Consider the following 21,802-nt stretch of genomic DNA (forward strand, 5'->3'; position numbering starts at 1 on the left):
GTACTCTGCCTTGGTTCTAAATGTGCTGTTCTATTTCCTTGCATATGTCTTTGACCATGTGAAGCTGCACTTGGGGAAGGCCATTCTTTGTGTTGGTTCATGACTCACTGTGTGGCCTTGGGCAAGTCATTTGCTAGACCTTGGTTTTACCTTCTGTCAAATGGGGTGATGATAACTGCCCTGCTCTCTCAGAAGCCTTGGGTGAGCGTGAAGTGAGAGCATGGGCGTGTGTGGGAGGAACTGTAAAGTGTTGGTTAGTGCAGGGTTCTCAGGTTCTTGTGCCCTGTGTTCCTGCAGTGGCTCCCGAGGGCGAGAACGTGCCTGAACACGCACTCCAGAGATCCCAGAGTAAAGGGAATTATCCCTGCCAGTCTAGGGTTGACTTCCTCTGTCTCGGGAAGCTGTAGAAATGGTATTAGATGCCATATTGTTCACATCTCCATGTGCCCTTGCCCCAGAAGTAGCTGGTCTTAATGCTCAAATAATAGGGTCACGTATTCCATACCACAGACCTCCAGGAATAAAGGCAATTAGAGGGTTAGAAAGGGGTGTGCTTGCTTTTTTCCTTACGTATCAGTGTTGATAATGTTGATGCTGTACTTGGCATTTCGCTCGGTGTTGTTTTATTCAGATCCAAAATCTCCTGGACCAGAATTTCATCTTGGGAGAAGCACACAAGATCACATTAGAGTCAGCCCCACAGGGCTGGCCCTTGGCTCCTGTCCCCTAAGGCCATCTGTACACACAGTGAATGGGAAAGAGGAACTCCGGGAACCCAGGGGATGTGGGACTTGACTTTCGAAAGAACCTTCTCTGGGTGGGCAGGCTGCTGCCTCCCTCAATAATTTCAGAAAAACTGAGACCATTTGGAGGTTTTGGACACTGAACATTGCCCCCCAAAGGTACAAGGCTGGACACTTGGCCCACACGTGGTCCTAAGTCTCCTTCCTTTCCTGGGTCCCTCTGTCCCATCTCTGAGGCTCTCCCAAAGCTGCCCTCTGTGTGTGAGTGAGCGTCACTCCTGATCTCTGTGTCAACACAGCCTCATTTTCTTCTTTTACGTCCCCATGGGTCCTCCTAGGGAGCTTTTACCATGAGAGCCCTGAGCTTTGTGTCTGACAGACCCACAAAAAACACACGGGCTCTGCTCCCACCAGAATGTGATCTTGGACAAGCGTCCTCACAGCTCTGGGCTTTGGTTTCCTGTCTGTAAAACGGGGGTGTGTATTTGCCTGTGGGCTTTTCTGAGGGTCCAATAAAGCAGTGTATGCAGAAGGCGCTCAGCATGGAGCCTGGGCCATGGCCAGGTGTTGTGGCCACCGAGAGTCACCGCTGTCTCTGCAGCACAGTCACCAGGCCAGGCTGCAGTGCTGGGCTGGGCAGTGGGTCCTGGTTTGCTGGGGACCCTCTGGGTTTAGCCCAGAAAGTCCCTCAACGAGGAGCTCCTCAGCCCCAGGCAAAGTGGGTGTCTGGTCACCCCAGGACCAGCTCGTGCGGAATTCAAAGGTAAAGGGGAAGAGGCTGAAAATGCCACTGGAAACGAAGATGTCACCAATACGACCGATAAAAAAGCTTTGTCCTGGGCTCTTGGTTTCTCACCCAGCAGCCGCGCTGTCCCTCTTTCTCGCTCACAGAGCTGGGTTTTGGCAATGTGTGCCCCCAGTGAGGCCCCCTGTGGCCGGGTGGGCTACAGCCCTGTAAGGTAGGAGGAGTCCACCAGCTCTGCGAGGAATTTGCTCCTCCTGATAAAAGGGGAACCAGTGTCCAGGACTGCACCCCCACCTCCTGCCCTGGGAGTGGACGAGGCGTCTGGCACTGTGGACACCATCCTTGATCATGAGGCATGAGCTTGAGGAGAGGCCAGGACAACCTCAGGGACATGGCCTCGTGTTGTGAAACTGCCAGACCAGAGCTGTGTGCCACCTGCCTCTTAGCCGCGGGTGCCCCAGAATCCCAGCCAAGGGGCTGGGCGCTGCCACTCAGGCTCTGTCCGCTGGGGCCAGTGATTGGACAGAAGCACCAATCTTAGGAATTCCAAGTTCCTAAACAGTCGTGGTGTCCAGTGAGATGGGGTCTTGGAGAAGAGTGGATATGCATTTGAATGGCAAGCATTTACTGGGCACTCATCTGAACCAGACACTGCCCAGGTACTGGGGGCCAAAGACAGCCCAGCCTCAGTCACTGGTCTCTGTCCCACTCCAGCCAGCCATGTCCAGGAGTCAGGATTCTATAGCTGTGAGCAGGCACAGCAGGTCAGCAGTAACAGAGCACCCACCAAGGGCAAATGCCCTGTCCCCAGGGCAGATTGGGGCAGGCAGAGGACAGGATTCAGCTGACCAGCCCTAAGAAGTGAGCCCTCCTGGGGTCTGAACTTCCTGGCCAACTCTGGCTTCGGTTGCCCCATTGTTACTGGGGATCACCCCGTCCATGGCGGATGGGCTGTCTCTGCAACTCTCCATCTCTAACAACTGCACCCACAGTCCCTGACCTGGCCCAGTGTGACCCAGTCCACTCCATGCCCGAAGCTGGGAGTGGCCTCCTGGGGACCCAAACTCCTCAAGCTGCAGACACCCTGGGATTCCCTGAGATGGGCGGATGGAGGCCCAGCTACGGGGAGGCGCGTTCCTGCTCGGAGAGCAGTCAGGGCTTTGGGGGCCAAAGAGAGGCAGGAGGCCGAGCCACCCCATGGTGAGCTGCCCGGGGTGAAAGCCTGCCTTGACCCTTCCACGGGCCTCCCTACCCTCGAGGAGATTGGTCAGGGCTAGAAAAACGCTTTAGGTAGAGATGAAGCCAGCAGGTGGAACAAGGTTAGGAAGCTCTTTGTTTTAAAACCATGTCTAACTGCTGATGGTTGAACTTTTTGAGATAGGAGAGGCTGAAATACAAACAATGACGAGCACGACCATCAAAACAGAGCCAACCACACCTGCAGCAGCCAGTCCAGGGGGCCTGGCCTGCTCCACAGTCAGACTTGCCAGAAGTCAGACCTCCTCTAGCAATGACTCAGGCAGCCAAAGCGCAATCCCTGGACCAGCCGGCCCCAGAGGGCCAGGAATGCATCCATCACCGACAGCTCCTATGGCTTTTGTCTTCGCTTCCAACTCGGAGCCAACCAGAGAAAGCCACACACGCGCCCTCACTAACCCTTTGCCGCCCGTCTGATGAGCCACCCCGAGTGCCCCTGGTCAAAGCCTCCTTGGGACCTGGGCTTCCCTTGCCCTAGTGAGGCCCCATCCCCTGCCTGACTCGAAGGCTCTGAAATTGCACGTGATGGTGACCCGGAGGCTCTGAAATTGCACATGATGGTGGTGACTTCCCTGCCGTGGCAAGCTCTGGACAGACAGTCTCGGCCTGGCCTGCCTGGGTGGGCTTCGCTGACCTCCACAGGATTTGAATTCTCACTGTCAATGCTTTCAGCTTTCTACCTAGAAGAAATCTGGGGGTGTGGATGGGGGTAAGAGCTGCCGCCTCCTTCTAGGTTTAGTTGGTCAGGACCCAGGAAAACTATCAGAAACGCCAGCCACTCTTTCCTCTTCTGGAATCCTTTTCTGAGGCCACTGTTTCTCTGGGGGTGGCTGAGACACTGGCTGGAGCAGGTGCTGGTCTCAGGACTAAAACTCTCAGAATCTGGCAACCGCCAGATTCACCAGGAAAGTGAGTCCAGTCACAGCCATTCCTTGACCTTGGGGAGTCTAACTCCTGCCTGGGGCAGTTCGCTTGAGTACCCAGAAAGTGGACGGGGCGGCAGGAGCGAGAAAGGGAACATCCATTCATTCACTGGAGCGCTCACTCATCCATCCATGTAACCCATCAAACACGCAGGCAGGCAGAGCTTTTCCCAGGCCTCTCCCACCCAGATGTGGAAAGGGAGCAAAGCCTGACTTCTGACAGCGACAGCTCCTAGAAAGGGCCCAGCACCTGGGGGCCCTGCGTTCCCACGGGAGCCCCCGTTCGAGGCCGTGCAGCCTTCACAGCCGCAATCCCAGGCCCTGACGGGTGGAAGGTGGCTCCATCCTCTACCCCGACCCCACTCCAGAGGCAATGCTGGCAGAGAAGTCCTGGGAGGTGACTGTTTCCCAAGGGCATCGATGTGAGTGGGGGTCAGGACTGCACGCTCTGAGTCCCAGCGCTCTAGGCCTCAGTTTCCCCACATGTAAAATGAGAGGTCAGAGCAGAACTGCGGGCACTGGCTAAATGTTCACACACTGGAGCGTGGCTGTCCACGTGGAAATGGCCGTGAAGGCAAAGGACACATCGAACTGCGGAGAGCCAGCGTGATGGAAAGACTGAAACATCTCATTAGTAATTTGACACTGATCACATGTTGAAATCATTACGTGAAATAATGTTATTGCAATGAGTTTCATCTGCATCTTTTTAATGTGGCCACTAGACAATGAAAAGCACATCTTCAGCTCATGCTGTGTTTCTATTGGACGGCCCTGGCCCAGGGCAGCGGTTCTCAGCCGGCTGTACTTTAGCATCACCTGCAGAGCCCTAGAGAAGCACAGAGGCACCAGGCTCAGCCAAACCAGCACGGTCTGCATCCCCAGGGTGAGGCCAGGGAGTCCGTAGTTTCCACCATCTTTCCAGGGGGCTGGCAGGGCTGAGGTGGTGGAGGAGGGGACGGCTCAGCCATGGGCCTCTCAGGTGCACAGGAATCGGTGGCATCAGGTCGAATGCGGTGCTGGTGCTGGAGGGCTGGGTCCGGCTTGCCGCTGGGCGTTTCTAACAAGCTCCCCAAACCAGGTGATGCAGATGCTGAGGGTCCTTGGACCTCACTTTGAGAAGCAAGGCTCCCAGGCACTTTTTAGGCATAATGGTCTAAAATTCTGTCTTCCTTAATTTCTTGAGAGTTTGACTCTTAGATGTCAGCAGTAAAGCTATGGGCCATTGGAATATGATTCTAGCCCCAAACCAATCAGTTCCCTCCACTGTCTGCAGTTGGTACCAGGTTATCTGGGAAAAAGCCACAGACAACCATCCAGCCCCCTTCATGTACAGGCCAGAGGTTGATAGGAGGGGCTTCCTTACCAAATACTGTGGTCATATCGTCATCCATATTTTTAAAACTTGACTAACTTGACAGCAGTCCAGAACTTGAGCCTAGGGGGAAATAAAAGCCCTATAGTTTAACAATGTTCATTGAATTTGCATTTGCTTCTCTTTAAATGGATACCGTTTTGTGGGTGCCCACCAGCCCCCTCTAGAGGAAGGAGCCTGTCACGCGTATCCATATAGAAGACCACCTAAACAGGCTTTATGTAAGCAACAAGGCTGTTTATCCACTTGGGTGCAAGTGGGCTGAGTCCGAAAAGAGAGTCAGCGAAGGAAGATAGGAGAAGGGCAGCTTTATAGGACTTGGGTAGGCAGTGGAAAGTTAGAGTTGAAGGTAGTTATCTGTTGTCAGCAGGAGAGGGGGGTCACAAGGTGCATGGTGGGGAGATCATGAGATCCATTGTCCAGGAGAAGAATGTCACAGGGTCGATTGATCAGTTAGGGTAGGGCAGGAACAAGTCATAATGTTGGAATGTCGTAAGGTTGGTTAATCAGTTAAGGCAGAAACTGACTGTTTCACTTCTTTTGTGGTTTCTTGGCTGCTCCAGACTTCTTGGCTCCTGCTGGGCATCTGGATGTATACGTGCAGGTCACAGGGGTTACAATGGCTTAGCTCCAGCTCAGAGGCCTGACAGAGCCCTGCCTGAGTTCCAGTCCCTCCTGCAGGCCATGAGAGATGGCCCTGGGAAAGTTCTCTCGGATTTGGGCTTCTTGTCTGGAAAATGGGGGGAAATGTTCATCCTCGGGGTGGCTGTGAGGATGGAGGACGATTGCCCAGGAGCTCTGAGCTGAGCCCCCGCTCCTGGTCCCTGGAATCACCCCTTGAGAGGCCGAGACAACATCCTGGTCCCAAGGATGTCTAGGCTCACCCAGCTGTTTTGAGGTAAGCAAAGTAGGAGGGCACATCTCCTTTTGTGAAAGGAGTCAGAGTGATCTCTGACTGCTGCTCAGAAGAAACAAGATGTATGGGTAATGTAAAAGTCTAAATCAATATTCTAATTTGGGGCATGTCTTAAAATCAGCTAGCAATCCCATATCAGCTCAGTTTCAACAATTGCCCATTTCATAAAAAGCCTTCTAATTTAGTTTACTTGGGATAATTTTACTTATTTTGCTTTACCGTTATAAAATATATTGCCATTGTACTCTTTGTGTAAAAAGCAGAATAAGCTTACCAACTGTTCTCTTAAATTAAACACTTATTAATCTTCCAGATATCACCTTTTGCTGGAACTCAAAAGTTATGAATGGCCCTTGCCACACCAATGCTTTCCAATTAAACTCTTCTCTACCCTGAATGCAAGAAACTCAATAGTTAGGAATATCATTGCCCCTGTTCAGCCTAAAAAAATTACAAAAGATGGTCTTTGACCCTCTACAACCCTTAGGATTAAGGGTTCTCCTATAAAAGGGAGGGAGGGAAATGTCAGAGGTGTTTGAACAAGAGTAACTCCATCTTGAGTAAGGGCTTGGTAAAATAAGGCTGAGACCTGCTGGAGTACATTCCCAGTAGATTAGAAATTCTAAGTCACAGGATGAGATAGGAGGTCAGCACAAGATCCAGGTTGTAAGGACATTACTGATAAAACAGGTTGTAGCAAAGAAGATGGCCAAAACCCACCAAAACCAAGATGGCGACGAGTGTGACCTCTGGTCATCCTTACTGCTACACTCCCACCAGCACCATGACAGTTCACGAATGCCATGGCAACATGAGAAAGTTACCATATATGGTCTAAAAAGGGGAGGTTTGAATAATCCACCCCTCCACCCCTTGTTTAGTATATAATCAAGAAATAACCATAAAAATGGGCAACCAGGAGCCCTTGGGGCTGCCCTGTCTATGGAATAGCCATTTGTTTATTCCTTTACTTTCCTAATAAACTTGCTTTCACTTTACTCTATGGATTTGCCTCAAATTCTTTCTTGCATGAGATCCAAGAACTCTCTTGTGGGGTCTGGATTACAACCCCTTTCCAGTAAGACCTGGAAGCTTAGAAACATGTTCTGGGGAAATGGGAAACAGTTTGCAATGCTATGGCTGCATCATGAAGACCTGGCTTCATGGCTCTGTTTTAGGAGGGGCAGGACTCAGAGAGACGGGCCACCCCCTTTCTCCTCCTTCATAAGCAAAGTGATTTCAGGGTGGTCCCATTTGCAGATAAGAGGTGGAGTCATGTGGGTGAAATGCTGATGTCTGGAATGTGGGTTATTCACAGGACATGTGGCCTCCTGACCTGTAGCCTCGGCTGCCTGGCTGACAGCAGCTGACCCTGCTGAGTGACCCCGACAGTGAATGGTGATTCTGAGCACTTCTTTCTCCTTGTTAGCCCCCACACAATGGTTCCTTCTTTCTGCCATTCACAGTTTTTCTTTATTGGAGGTGTGGTGTCTCAGTGTCCTGGGGCATTGCTTAGGCTCAAGGTCAAGGTCAAGGTCAGTCTCTTCCTCCAGCCCCGAGGTTGGGCTCAGCAGGGCCATGCACCTTCCCTTTCCGAGTGCACAGAGCTTTCCAGTGGTGTCTTCTAGGATCTGAAGTTCCAACACTAAACCAGTGACAAAGCTGATTTCCAAATGGCTTTAATGACAGACAATCTACATACCAATCAACTAGTCTGAGCACATGAAGGCTCAGAACAATGAGGACAAATATACAAAAAGGTCTGAGATGTAATGACAATTGCTTCCCAGTATGCTGACCTTCAGTAAATGAAACAAACAAAGTACGGTTCTCTTTGGATGAGACATTAATGATCATTAAGAATGGGTACGGCTGCATCGTGCAAGTGCTTTGTTAAAAATATTCTTTTCATTTTGTGTCTTTCCCGTAATTATAATGGAAGTATTGTGCAAGTCAGCCAGTAAGCATGTGCAGTAAAATATTTGGGTTTTATAACATCAGTGTGGTTTTTGAAATTCATTGTCAAGTGGAGTGGCTTTGCCATATCCTTCATGTGTCACCTCTGACTTCAGCCTCACGGTTTAAGATGAACATCATGGTTCATCTTAATGATGAATGCTGTGTAATCATGATGTTAAATATGAGTTATAAATTTCTCTTCAAAGAATTAATATGACAGTATGTTCAATTCTTTGCCTTCTACTTTTAAACTTAACTTCCTTGTAAAGCAACCTTTTCTGATTATCTACTCCACCCTGACTCATTCTCCACCTTGACTCATTCTGATTACCTACTCCATCCTGACTCATTCTCCACCCTGACTCATTCCGATTACCTGCTCCACCCTGACTCATTCTCCACCTTGACTCATTTCATAACCGTTTTTCCCTCCAAACCACTCACCCTGTCACTCTCTTTAAATTACTCAATCAGAATTAGTTTAGCCTGTACGGTCTAACCCTAGCCAATAGGGGAATGACAAAGCAGTAGGGACCACGTGCATAAGGAAAAAGAACCCCTTTCCCTCCTTTGTCCAGGTGTGCACTCACCAGTCCTCCATCTGTAAGGGCATACCCTTCTATAGAAGTACCTTGCCTTGCTGAGAATTAAAAAGAAAATTTTATATTCGAGTGCTATTTCTTTTGTGGCACCGAAACTTTACTTATAACAATTTGGGGGCTCATTCGGGATTACATTCCCCTCTGGGGGTGGTCTCTGGTTCTCTCTTGTGAGGAGGTGCATCCCACCCCACTGTGGCGGCCTCAGGGGTGAGAAATCAAGACCCACCCAGTGTGAAGAATAACCCGAGCTCTCAGCTACATGGAAAGAAACTGGCCAGCAACCTAGCTTAAAGGATCCTCCATAAGGGCCACACAAGTGTGTGCATGGACCAAGGAAAAGACACCATGGGAGCTGGTAAAATATTTCCTTCGTGGTTGGGAGCAAGGTAAGAAAGCCGTGGCAGGGGGTGGTGAAGTACTCTTTGGTCGGGGTGGCTTAGAGGTTAAAAAGAGGTGAGACATCCCCATTGGCGGGGACTGAACCTCACACAAACCTCCAGTAATAGAAAAGGCAAGTAATTTCCAGTGGTGGAAATTGAACCTCACCACAAAAGTCAAGAAATTTCCAGTGGGGGCAATTGAGCCTCACCCCAAAAGGTGAGAAATTTCCAGTAAGGGAAATTGAACCTTGATCTCTACCCCAAAACCATCAAGATGGGAAATACCCCAAGCAAGACAGGGAGCAAGAAGGATAAAGATGGTAACAAAGATATCCCCCCAGATAGCCCCCTAGGTCTCATGCTAAAATACTGGAAGGATAATGAATGGATTAAACATAGGAAAAAGCAACAAATGATAAAATATTGCTGTTTTATTTGGACTCAGGGGCCCATCCTCAGACCCTCAATCTTCTGGCCAAGGTTTGGATCAAATGAGGACGTAATGTGTCAGCTTCTAATCTGATATGTTAATGATAAAAGTCCAGTGTCTCAAGAAGAACTAGGCTATGCCCTTTGTTGGAGGGAAGGACCTGCCCTTCTTTTTCCCTTAAAAACAAATAGGGAAGAACCCAATCTAGCACATCAAAATTAAAAGTCAGAGGAGCCAGCTCTCATGCCTAAAGACTCCAGTGCGTGGGATCCCCTAGACTATCTTCCCCCATTCAGTGTCCTCAGTCTTTCCCCTCAGACAGCCATTGCCACCTCAGATCCCTTTCCAAATTTCCCCTCTACTCACATTGTCCCTCCTCCTTATAACCCTGACTCTTGGGAATTACTGTCCCACCAGCCTGTTCCCTCCCAACCTAAATATCCCTCTCCAAAAGGACTCTAGCATGAGGTAGAACAATGTAAAAAAGATACTCAGAATTTCCCATTTCTCTCTGTACCTAAGAGGTCAGCCCTGACCCTCTTCCCTTTGAAAGAGGTACCACGGGGTGGGGAGGGCCATTGGCTTTGTAAATGCTCCCTTAACCAGTTCAGAAGTCTGGAATTTTAAAAAGGAGCTTAAACCACTACTAGATGACCCTTATGGAGTGGCAGACCAAACTGACCAATTCTTAGGACCTCAGTTATACACTTGGGTGGAGGTAATGTCCATCTTGGGCATCCTCTTTTCAGGGGAAGGAAGGAGTAGGATTCACAGGGCTGCTATGGTAGTTTAGGAATGTGAGCACCCTCCTGGTGAACACTTTCCTACCGCAGACCAGAAATTCCCTGCCCGAGACCCTCAGTGGGACAATAACGATGCAGGTCACTGGGAAAATATGCAGGACCTAAGGGAGAGGATAATAAAAGGAATTTGGGAATCAGTACCCTGAACCCAAAATCTTTCTAAAGCATTTGTTATACAACAAGAAAAGGATGAAGGGCCTATGAGATTCCTAGACAGACTGAGGGAGCAAATGAGGCAATATGCAGGCCTCAATTTGGATGATCCCTTTGGGCAAGGAATGTTGAAATTCCAGTTTGTCACTAAAAGTTGGCCAGACACTTCCAAAAAGTTACAAAAGATAGACAATTGGGAAGACCGTCTGCTAAGTGAGCTCCTCAGGGAAGCTCAGAAAGTATATGTGAAAAGGGATGAAGAAAAACAGAAACAAAAGACAAAACTTATGTTTTCCACCTTCCAACAGATGGCTCCAAACCCAGGTACTTCTAGACAGAGTTTCCAGGGAGCCAGAAACTATAAAGGGTCCAAACCCTATTTTAAAGGACCCCAGCCTCCATCTGGAGGACCAAAGTCCAAGTTTACCAGGCCCCCTAAAGAGTATGGGGGAGCAAAGTTAAAGAATCCCAGAACTAAGAGGAAGGAAGGACAAGATAGGCGCTATAGATGTGGAAGAACAGGCCACTTCAAGAGAGGATGTCCTGAACTAAGAAAGGAGAAAGAATCCCTTCCACTCATGACTTTCGAGGAAGAATAGGGGGGTCAGGGGCTCTGTCTCTTTTATCTTGAGTCCCACCAGGAGCCCCTGATAAATTTGGAGGTGGGACCTAAACATGAGCTTATCACTTTTTTAGTTGATTCAGGGGCTGCTCACTCCTCTGTTTGTTTCCCCTCGTCTAATGTTGTCTCCTCCTCAGAGGAACTTTTAGTCTCCAGGGTAAAAGGGGAAGGGTTTAGAGCAAAAATTTTAGAAAGCACAGAAGTTAGATACGAGGATCACTCAGCTCATATTTAGTTCTTGTTAATCCCTGAAGCAGGAACTAATTTACTGGGGAGGGATTTAATGTTAAAGTTGGGCATAGGTCTACAAGTCAGCCCAAGAGGATTCCTCACTTCATGACACCTACTCACCAATGCAGATGAAAAATATATTAATCCTAATGTCTGGCCCAAAGAAGGAAACTGAGGGAAAATCCAAGTCCCTCTGATCCACATCATGCTAAAAACTCCGGGAGAAGTAGTAAGAAGGAAGCAATACCCTATTCCCCTAGAAGGTAGGATAGGGTTGAAACCTATAATCAAAGGCCTTATTAAGGACAGGTTTCTCAAGCCCTGTATGTCTCCATATAACACCCCAATACTGCCAGTCAAGAACAGACGGGTCATACCGGCTAGTACAGGACCTTAGATCTATCAACCAAATAGTCCAGACTACCCACCCGGTTGTCCCCAGTCCTTACACCATTCTTAGCAAGATTCCATATAATCATCAATGGTTTACTGTAATAGATTTGAAGGATGCTTTTTGGGCATGTCCCCTGGCTGAAGATAGCCGAGATATATTTTGAATGGGAGGATCCCCACTCAGGGCGGAAACAACAATATCGATGGATGGTCTTGCCTCAAGGGTTCACAGATTCCCCTAATCTTTTTGGCCAAATTTTAGAACAAGTACTAGAAAAAGTTGTCATCCCAGAACAAATATGCCTTCTTCAGTATGTGGATGACATTCTTATACCTGGTGAAGATGTAGAGAAGGTAACTGACTTCTCTACACATATTCTTAACCATCTGCAGTTTGAGGGGCTACAAGTCTCAAAAAGAAAGCTTCAGTATGTAGAGCCCGAAGTTAAATATTTAGGCCCTTGATAAGTGCAGGCAAGCGAAGAATAGGGCCTGAATGAATCGAGGGAATCGTGTCCCTACCCTTGCCTCAAACTAACGAGAACTCAGGAAATTTTTAGGATTAATCGGATACTGCCACTTATGAATTGACTCATATGCACTACACAATAAACTGTTATATCAAAAACTTGCCCAGAAGAAGCCTAACCATCTCCTGTGGACTTCTGAGGAAGTTGATCAAGTTGAGGAGCTGAAGAAAAGGCTCATAGCTGCCCCTGCTTTAGCCTTACCCTCCCTAGAAAAGCCATTCCACCTTTTTGTTAATGTGGACAGTGGGGTAGCTTTAGGAGTGCTGACTCAAGAACACGGAGGCCACCAGCAGCCTGTAGCCTTCCTATCAAAGGTCTTAGACCCAGTCACTTGTGGATGGCCTCAATGCATCCAGTCTATCATGGTTACAGCAATACTAGTCGAGGAAAGCAGAAAGTTAACCTTTGGAGGAAAATTGACAGTAAGCATGCCTCACCGAGTTAGAACTATCTTAAACCAGAGAGCAGGGAGATGGCTTACTGACTCAAGAATCTTAAAGTATGAGGACATTCTGTTAGAAAAGGATGATTTAACATTGACCACTGATAATTCACTCAATCCAGCAGGTTTCCTAACAGGGAATCCAAATCTAAGGAGGGAACACACGTGTTTAGATTTTTTAGACCAGACATAGGAGAAACCCCCTTCTGGACTGGACGGCACTTATTCATAGATGGTTCCTCCTGGGTGATTGAGGGAAAAAGACAAAATGGGTATTCAGTGATTGATGGAGAAACTCTTGTAGAAATAGAATCAGGAAAATTGCCCAACAGTTGGTCTGCTCAAACGTGTGAGCTGTTTGCACTCAGCCAAGCCTTAAAGTAACAGAACCAGGAAGGAACCATCTATACAGATTCCAGGTATGCCTTTGGAGTGGCCCATACGTTTGGGAAAATTTGGACTGGACGAGGTCTCATTAATAGTAAAGGTCAAGGCCTTGTTCACAAGGAGCTGATCACTCAAGTATTGAATAATCTTCAGTTGCCGGAAGAAATAGCTATTGTCCATGTTCCCAGCCACCAGAAAAGCCTTTCTTTTGAAAGTCGAAGAAATAACCTAGCAGATCAGGTAGCTAAGAAGGCTGCTGTGTCTTCTGAAATGTGTATTTTTCACTTAACTCCCTGTCTCCCTCCTCTTACAGTAATCCCCATTTTCTCTTCCACTGAAAAAGAAAAACTAATAAAAATAGGCGCTAAAGAGAATTCAGAAGGAAAATGGGTACTTCCAGACCAGAGAGAAATGTTGAATAAACCCCTTATGAGGGAAGTCTTACCCCAACTACATCAGGGGATCCATTGGGGGCCCCAAGCCATGTGTGATGCAGTTCTCAGAGTTCATGGTTGTATAGGGACTTTGTATGTCTGCAAAGGGACAGAGATGGGGGAGAAATTAAAATATGGACTGGGTATTAGCTGCTATAAGGATTTTTGTTAATTTTGTTAGTGTGATTATGTCATTGTGGATACATTTAAAACAGTGCTTTAATCTGTTAGCAAGAAAACATTTTACATGAGGTGATAAGACACCTGGGGCAGTGCTAAAATATTCCTGATAATGACAAAAGTGTGTGTGTGTAGAAAAAGCAAGATGGAAAAATGTGCACAATTATTGAAACTGAAGGATGAATATGTGGGTGTTCATGGTATTCTTCCTTGACTTCCTGCAAGTTAGAACATTTCCATAAAGTAACAAAAAGTTAAAATATATAATGTATGTATGGAGTTCTGAAATTATAAAGGGCTTCAAATACAGAAAAACTTCTTAAATTCCTCCATTGCCCAAGGAATAAATGTCCAGTGGTAAAAAATTCAGGGAGATAGGCAAGGATGATGTCTTCATCTATTTGTTCTGCTATAACAAAAATACCCGAGACTGGGTAATTTTAAAAGGACATAAATTTATTTCACATACTTCTGGAGGCTGGGAAGTCCAAGATCAAGCCACTGGCTTGTTTGGTGTCTTGCAAAGGCTGCTGTAAGCATCCACGATGGCGCCTTGTTGCTGAGTCCTCTGGAGAGGAGGAACCCTGTGTCCTCACATGGTGAAAGTCAAGAGAGACAAATGCTGCACAAAGCCTCTTCCATAAGGGCCTTAATCCCATTCATGAGGGAGCACCCTTTTGACCAATCACCTCTTAAAGGTCCCACCTTTTAATGTTATCACTATCAGTTTGAATACCTGAATTTTTGAGGGGACACATTCAAACCACAGCAGAGAAGGACTCATGGGAGAAGAGACTGTCACCTGCCGGATTCAGACCCATGGTTTTCTGTTTGCCCAACCATCTACTTGGGACTCTACCTGAATTCATTCTTATTGGCCAGGTCTTCACTTCTTGCCAGCAGCACAGCAGGAGGACAAAGCAGAGGGTCCCGTCTCCTTGGCTCAATGCCATGCTCCCTCCAGCTGAGGGAGAAGGACTTTATAAAAGTCTTAAGTGTCCCAGCCTTGGTCTCCAGGACACTGTGGAATGTCAGGACCTGTGACATCATGACCAGGAAGGGAGCTGCTGGCATCTTGCCTGGGCTGAGCAGAGTTTCTATCCAGTCTATGACTGGGTAGGAGGGAGGAGTTTGGTGGGAGTCTTAAGGTAACAGAGATCCTCTCTCCCATTGCTTTTTATGGTGACTTCCTCCATCCTGAGGACTCTGAGGACTGAAGGGGTAGACACTAATTAGAACTCTAAGTGCCAGTAGTCAAAAGCCAACAAAATCTGCTCCCATGGAAAGAGGTGTATTTGAAGGATGTTGGAGAGGTCGTTGAGTTACAGAGCAAGTGCCAGAACCAACAGATCCAGAGGGTCTAATCACCTCTTAAAGGCCCCTTGAGGAATAGAGCCTTGAAGAACAGAGGCCCGTGGCCCCATGTCCCCTTCCACTCTCTCCCACCCTCAAAGTTCCAGGGTGGTGAAGAACAGGAGACAGATGACCCAGGTTTCAGCATCCTTTCCCTCAAACCTTCTTTCTCAGCATCAGCCCCAATCTCCCCCTGGCAGTGAGACTTTCATCACAAGAGGAGAACATGGCTGCATTTCCATGTTATCATCCTCCCAGCTTGATTTCCTAGACTTTCTAGAGCTTTCTTCATCAGCACAGTGACAAACCCCAAAGGAGTCACTCTGGTTGACTCCCCTGGATCCTATCTCACCCCTGGACTGACTTCTATGTCCAGGGCTCAGAGTGGGGCACCTGGTTTAGACTGGGCCAGGAGTGGGGTCCCGGGTGAACAGCCCTCAAATCTCAGCTCCATGGTAGAGAGGGAGAAAGAAGTGGTCCTGAACGTACAACAGTGCCTCCTGAGACCAGGTCAGGACCCTAAGGATGGCTTGACCACCAGGGATCTTTGACCCTATTTTTTTATTGCTGATATGGGGGTATGAAAAGACTTTCCCACTTTAAACATTATTTTTCACCTCGAAATTCTTGTTTGATTCAATTTCAAATAGCTGGGCTTTATGTTTTATTATTACATTTTCATTTCCCTTAAAATGAACGCATGGATATTATAATCTGTGACTTCACTGATGCTTGAGAATTCAGGTCTGTTGAGTTTATATTCTAACAATGAAATGATTGGGAATGATACACTTGGCTCAGGCTGTCTTTTCCTCAGAATTTCTTAAAAATAATATTTTATTTTTTGGAGTAGTTTTAAGTTAACAGAAAAATTGAGCAAAAAGTTTCCATATACCTCCTTATAAATTTTAGAGAAATACTGAATATTGCTGTGGAGAAGTCTGAGGCCAATGTGATTACCGTTCTCTGCTGTGTGAGATTTACTTTGCTGTTTGAACATGTGAAGTATTATTTCCTTATCTTGAAGTTCAATAGCATAATTAGGATTTATCTTGATGTTTTTATTCCCCATTAAGTTTCACAGAAAAAAAGGTATGTTTGATATGCAAATTTAAACTTTTAATTTCAAGAACTTCTCTTATCTTAATCTTTGCGTGTACCATCAGGTATCTGTTTGGTTCTTGACTCAGGGACACTGGTTTTTCTTATATTGGACTTTCATTGTCTGTCTTCAATGTCTAATAGCTTTTCACTGACTAATGTTACTCCTTTGTCTTTTTCACTTCTATTCATCTTGTTTTTGTCCATGCAAGTCATTTAATTCCTAGAAATACCTATATTATTTCTTGTTTCTATTCTCTATTGTAATATTGTTAGATCCTCAATTTAATTATGCCCCTCTATATCAATTCTATTGTGTTTTGTTCATCTTTGGGCTTTTTTGTAATGTGTCAGTTTTTCCATCCCATGAAGAATTGAGAGGACTTTCCTCTGTCTTTTGTGTTGTGTTTCCTCTGTGTTGTTGTTTTGGTTGGCCTTTTGCCTGGTATTCTTTTTCTTTGATTGCTATTGTTTTAATAAGTTTGTGCTATTCCGTGTATTTGTTTTCACTTTGCTTGTATTTGGGCATGTCTCTCAGATGTTATTATGATAAACAGTGAATGACCATTTGGTCCTTTTCCAATCTTCTTTAAGTCATATTTGTTTTCTCCTCACATTCCTGTACCTTATTCTAAGCAAGAGTTTGAGGACTGGGTTGTGTAAGCTGCCTCATTTTCTATGGCCTAAAGAAATGGAGTTGGGGAAAGAGGGTGGAACAAAGAAGGTACTGTAATAATGTCACATGTTTTGAATTTCTAAGTTCATAGAACAAATTTCTGCTCCTGAAAAACATGATAAGAAAAAATAGAGGGTTTCAAATCCCTGGGAAGAGATGAGATCATTAGACCATTCATCTTTACGTAACCAGACTCCTCAGTTAAAGATCATTTTCAAAGCACACCTGCACTTGTTTTTTTCTTATGAAAATATCCTGTATATCCTTAATTTGGCAATATAAATGTGACCAATTGTTTTAAAAACAGAAGTGATGCTGGCTATTAAAATGTAAACTGTTTTCTAAATGAAAAACTTAAAGGAATGTAATTAGAGAAGTATAAACAGTGTTTAATATGCTGCTTCTTGAAAAGACATATTACAACTTACAGTCTTTCTTTATAAGTGTATGTTGTTACTGTTTAATCAGGCGTGTGAATGTATTCAGCTGTTAAGCAATCCTATTAGCTGGGAAATTGCATTATTATTTGCTGGTCTGTTTACGTTATATTGTTGTTGGCACTCTAAGTTTCTCTTTTTTCTCCAAGCCTTTCTTACTCTGGTCTCTGTAATCTGTATAATTGTCTTTTTTAACTTTTATCTTTAGAAAATATTGAATAGAGATACTGGGAGTGATTAACTGTGTCAGAATCACAAAGTTCTAGTGCTTTTCAGATGAATCCTAGAGACATTATGTTGCTGTTTTAAAAGACAGAAGGACCTAGATCCATCATGGAGTGCCACAGCAGGGTTGTGGCCAATGGTCCTTCCTGCCTAGGGAGAATCCACAAATGGTATCTAGGAAGACCTGCTGCTGACCAGACCAAGGCCACTTCAGTGCATGACATCTTCTTGGACTCATCAACCTTGACCTCAATGGTCAGAGATCTCTCTACTAGTAATTCTAAGTGTTGGCAACAAAAATGAAGAGAGCAAAATAGGGAATGCTCTCTATTCTGGGGAAGCAACAGTGGAAGATTTGCCTGAGTAAGAACATCTCCTAAAAGTTTTCTGTGTCCATCTAAACATTCATACATTCATACATACTTCATTCCTTTGTTCATTCATTTATTTTCCTTGTCTTCTCATAGAATATGTTTTCTGAGATCAGGTTACTATGTTGCTGTTACAGGAAATCGGATTAATTTTAAATTTCTATATGCAATAAAATAAAAGCCTTTGACATCTCCCTTTTATTTTCAACAGTTAATGAGTTTAGAAGCTCAGTGATACGGTTTGGCTGTGTCCCCACCAAAATCTCATATTGAATTCCCACATGTTGTGGGAGGGACTCAGTGGGAGGTAATCAAATCATGGGGGCAGGTCTTTCCCATGCTGTTCTTGTGGTAGTGAATAAGTCTCATGAGATCTAATGGTTTTATGAAGGGGCGTTTCCCTGCATGAGCTCTCTCTCTTTGCCTGTCACCAGCCATGTAAGACAGGACTTGCTCCTCCTTGCCTTCCACCATCATTGTGAGGCCTCCCAAGCCACATGGAACTGTGAGTCCATTAAACCTCTTTTTCTGTATAAATTACCCACCTCTGGTATGTCTTTATCAGTAGCATGAAAATGGACTCATACACTCAGTTTTAAAACAAGTTACATGAAGTTGCAGAGCTCTTTAAGAAAGCCATGACTTGCCCAGACAAATCAGTACTAGTGTGTTAACTGAACTCAATTTGATTTTTCTGGGCTTTGTTTTGTATTGGCCCCTTCTTGTTAAATAAAAATAAGAAATTCAATAAAAATGTTAACAAATAGTTTTGACAAAACTGAATATAATACACAAAACATGTTGTGATGCAGCTTAAAATTTAAAAAGAAAAAAAGAACAGCTTCAAGAGAATTAAGTACTAATTAAGTACTAAGAGAGCAATCATCAGAGCTAGATACAAAACATCTAATATCTTTCGAGAAACATTACTTATGTTACCCAATTCTTCCTTACACATCTTACTGGCTAGTTGAGAAAGCAATGCATTAAAATCACATTGAAATGAATTAATATGATAACTGGAAGCAATGAGAGGTAACTGAGACATAATTGCAAATGCAGAATTTTTTTCAATTTGAAATTGAACATTTAACAACCAATTTGGAATTTTCTATTTTTGAAAATCCAGTAGCTCTTGAAGTGAATAGACCAAATGACTCCATTTTAATAGGTCTCATCATTGATCTCTGCTTATAAAATTTGCTTCATTGCCTTTGTGTACCTGAGACTGAAACGCAGAGCTGTTCTGGAGTCTCCAGGTAGTCCAGGACTTCAATGCAAACTTGTCTTACACGAAGAGGTCTGTAAAAATAATCTGGCTGCTATGGTTTGAATGTCCTCTCCAAAACTCATGTTAAAGTTTAATTGTCTTTGTGATGGTATTAAGAGATGGGACCTTTAAGAGTTAATTAGGTCATGAGGGCTCTGCCTTCATGAATAAATTAATGCCATTATCATAGGAGTAAGTTTGTTATCTCGGGAATTCAGCCCCCTTTCTCTCTGTGTCTTGCACCCTGCCTCACCATGTGATGCCTTCTGCCATGTTAGGATGTAGCAAGAAGGCCCTCACCACCTGTGGCCCTACAGTCTTGGACCTTCCAGCCTACAGGACCCTGAGACACACAAATCTCTCTTCTTTATAAATTACCTAGTCTATAGTATTCTATTACAGCAGCAAAAACAGACTAAGACACTGGTCTTTTACTTTTGATTTTGTTTCTATTGATTTTTACTAGGTACATCTAATTTCAGCTCTTGAAGATGGCTGACATGGTCATTGAACTGAAGCTTTGTGGTGAAGATACTATTAAGCAAATGGGGAGGAAGAGCCATACAATTTCACTTTAGTGAGGAGCTAAGAACTAATTTTATTCCAAAATCAAACTCATGCCAAAAATGGGCCAATGCAATCATTTAGGGATAAAGAACCTAGAGTTTCAGGCATGAGTGGAAATGTGCTGAGGGGTCCAGAACATGCCACTCCAAAAAAACCCTCCTTGGCATAAGGATTGTTTTGAGCTGAAGGCAATTGAGAATCAACAGATGCAGGAAAAATTCTCTACCCTTTCTTTTGTGCCTAAAAGCAATGCATAAACTTGTCTTTGTGAAAATGACACGAATTTTTCCCTCTCCTGAACCGGGATGAAGAGAGCTACCCTTATCACCACATATGGAGAGCCGGCACCAAGATGAGTCAGTATAAAAAGACCTTACTAAAATAACCCTTACTTTCAGTAGTTTCCTGATATATTTGCTAGTCACTTTCCCACAAGTTACCACCCCTAGAAGCCTAAAACCCCTCTCCTTTGTCTAGTCACTTCTTTAAAATTTATTGCCTTTTGTTAAAATGGTATGTAATCTCTTAAGCCTAACTGCTTCTTTGTTTTTTTTTAATTTTTTTACTTCTTTTTTTTGTGAAGCCCTTGTGCACACAAAATTAAAAATATTAATACTATTTTTATGCCTTTTCTCCTGTTAATCTGACTTTTGTCAGTTTTGTTCACAGACTCCAGCCACTAAGCAAAAGAGGGTGGAGGAAATGTTTTCCAACCCTACAATGCACACTGTATCTCTGTGCAGCATACACCTCTGTATGACAATTTCCCTTGTTGTTTGCCTCAAGACACATGAGCTGCAACTCTGAATCGGGAAATAGAACTTTACTCACTTTCGTGGAGCAATTGGGGAATGAAACAACCTTGCATGCTCCTCTGAGGAGTATGCCATGAGAGCTCAGAGGCTACTATTATTGGCTGAACATTGGTGTCAAAATCTTGATTGATGTCCAAATGCTTCTGGTCTCATCCTAGACTTGTGAGGTGTGATCTCCATAGGTCTATTCCCGTCCCTTTCCCCTCCACCACGCCTAGTCCCACATTCTTTTCTGCATGCTGTGTGCTCTGCTCTATTGATCACCTTAACCCAGCTGTGCGCACTCTTCCACTTGTCCTGAAAACAGCACGCCCACGTAGCCTTCTTCTTCAGTGATGTCTGGGCCATGTGTTGGTGTGCACACTCTTATTATGATCATTTGAACTCTTATAACACATTGTTTAACACATGTGAAAGCGTAAGACAAACTTGCAGGTTTCAGTTATTTAAAGATAAACCACGATATAAATGTTCATATCTATTCAATATATTTAAGATAAGCGCTTCAAATTCTCATTTAAATACCTTAGTCTTGCTTCATCTGTAAAGTCATAACTTTATTAGTTAAAATACTTATTTGGATAATTTCAGACTTTCACAAAGGTTGTGAAAATTGTACAAAGATTTTCTAAATACTCTTCACTTACATTCCTGAAATATTCCTACATTAGCATTCTCTCTCTCTCCTCTCCTCTCTCTCTCTCCTCTCCTCCTTGTCTGTCCTCTCTCTCTCTCTCAAGGTTCTACAATTACTGATCCTGACACTTAGGATGTGAGTTTAGGTAGAGCTTTGGGAAGTTCAAGATTGCTCATCATTTTATCTGGTAATGTCTTTTGCTCAAGTGACACCTTTTACTTCAACTGCTATTGTTTGCCTCACTAGTTTCACTTGTGGGATTTTTCAAAAATGCATCATGATTGATAGAGTTAAAATTAATCTTTCTTGACATAAAGCATATTGTGTTCATTGCTGTGGGCCTGATATGTTTAGTATTGCAATGCCAGTGGGTTTATATCACCTACCAGTTTATCTTGTTATAACTCATCTGACTGCTTTATCTCTGTGAGGTAGCTGTTTAGAGCTTGGGTTCTGAAGTCAGATGATTTGAGTCTGACTCTTGGCTTTAGTTCCTGAATCCTGGACAAATACCTTCACCTCCCTGGGCCTTCCCTTCCACATCTTCCAGATGTCCACATGGTAGTGCTTATCTCATAGGATTTTGTGTATGTGTGAGGATTGAGCCAGACAAATAGGAAGTGTTCAGTATGTTGTCCATTGTTACATTAATCTAAAAAGAACATTGGATAACATTTGAATATCTTCTGTGCCTAAAATGTCTATAGCCTTTCTCTTATTTATTTGCAATTCTCTGCTGTTTCAGTTTCTGACAGGCTCTACATTTCTAAGCTTTTATTTAGTCTTGATTAATTTTAGTGAAGTTTTTCTTCAATTTACTCAAAATAATGTATTTACCATAGGAA

Source organism: Pan paniscus, chromosome 14 (assembly GCF_029289425.2).
Source record: "Pan paniscus chromosome 14, NHGRI_mPanPan1-v2.0_pri, whole genome shotgun sequence".
In the NCBI taxonomy this organism is placed as follows: Eukaryota; Metazoa; Chordata; class Mammalia; order Primates; family Hominidae; genus Pan; species Pan paniscus.